Genomic DNA, 1,978 nt, shown 5'->3' on the forward strand with positions numbered 1-1,978 from the left:
TTAAGAAAAAAAAAATTAAGAGGGTTATTAAAATAATTTAAACTACAACTTTTCAGATTGTTGTCTATATTTATATGTCAAACTATTCATGTCACAATTTGCCTTAGTTTCGTATAAATTTTCATTCACATATTACGATATATTTGATTCTCCTCTGTCTTGTAATCTGTTCTTTTTTTAAGAAAAAAAAAATTAAGAGGGTTATTTAAATAACTTATTTAATATTAGTTAATAATATATCCAGTATAAGGTGAATATAAATATTAATTAAAATTATTGAAATAAACCTTTTAATTCATAGTTTTTTCTTAAGAAATTGCAGGTTAAATGGAAAAGGGGAAACATATATATCATAACATGTAAATGAAAAATTATACGAAACTAAAGCAAATTAAGAAATGAATAGCTGGACCTATAAATAGAAACTAAACTCTGAACAGTGTAGTTTAGGAGTTGGAGAGAAAAATAATTCTAAAAATAAAAAAAAAATCATTGAAAGATTAAATGAATATAAAAATAGAAAATTGTAAAAATATCATCTAAAAATAAGAAATACGAACGTGGGAAACTTTTGGGAAATCAATTCGAAGCGAATTGGAAAAATAAACAAGTGAAGCAGGCACGCCCCCCCCCCATGAGTGCACAGTGAACGAGGCATAAAAGATGATTAAGTTCATCATCCCCACCCCTATTTAGCCCCCCAAATTCATCATGGACGTCAAAATTGTGAAATTTGGCTCAGTTTTAGGCCTTAACATATGTAAATTTGAGTTCTGCACCATGCAAAAAAAAAAAAAAAAAGAAATGTCACAGTCCATCGTTTGCCCCATTATTTAGCCCCAAAAGTCCCCAAGGCCTTAACGTATTTAAATTTGAGTTCACCACCATGCAAAACTGCTAATAAATAGACATACACAGAAAATTTTGGACAAATATGGAAAAATAGTCTCAAAAATGGAGTATTTTTATTAGCCCTAAAAGAACCCCGGGGCACACCCAAAAGTTATCGCCAAGTATAGACAAACAAAATTATATAGAAATCAGTTAGTTAAAACTTCTCAGAAAGTTTTATTTAAATCCAAGACATCATTTGTCTTTTTCATAAGCCCAAAGGTGTCAATTTTAGACATTTTAACCCGAAAGGCATCCGGGGGGCGGTGTTTTCCCGGAAGATCAGTTCTATTTCTTTTTTTTTTTTTACTTATATCATGTTAAATGTTTGTGCAAAATTTCAAAAATTTCCAAGGTGTAGTTATTGAGAAAATTACGAACATACGAACAGAGGAACGGACGAGCTGACGCACGGACGAACGGATGAACGGACAAGGATAAATTTACAGGTCCACCCTCCTTTTGTCGGGTGAGCAAAAAAGAAGAAATAAAATTAAACGAGGATAAACAGGGTGAGACCAAACTGCCTGTTCCCTTAAAATAATGCTTATGAATATATATATATATATATATATATATATATATATATATATATGACAAATGCATCTTGGTGTCTGAAGAGTAGCTATTTTTGGAATATTTTTAAATGATATAATATTTAATTTTGTCCAAATGGTTACGAAACAATTGTAACACAAAAGGAAATAAATTATATGATGTTCTTATTTTATATTTCGTTGCCTTACTTTTGGACGTTCTTATTTTTAAAATAAAAAAAAAGTAATTCATGTTAATCTATTTTATTACGGGCTATTATTCTCATCTTTTATTAATTGCTTTTCACGACTATTCGGCCAACTATTCCTCTGACCTTCGTCAGGTGGTAACCGCGATGGATAGCAACTTCGAATCTCCTAACTGCATTCTCAGCAATTATTGCCATCCGTAGTTGTTGTCGTCTCACCTCGTTTTTTTTTTGTTTTTTTTTTTTTGGCCAAGTAAGCCTCTGGCCGGGTAGGATTGAAACCCCTATCGTCAGACAATGCTCATCTGGAACCGTAGAGATTCAACGTCTCTATCTATTGCG

This window comes from Euprymna scolopes, chromosome 37 (assembly GCF_053919585.1).
Source record: "Euprymna scolopes isolate OS-2025 chromosome 37, ASM5391958v1, whole genome shotgun sequence".
NCBI classification, from domain to species: Eukaryota; Metazoa; Mollusca; class Cephalopoda; order Sepiida; family Sepiolidae; genus Euprymna; species Euprymna scolopes.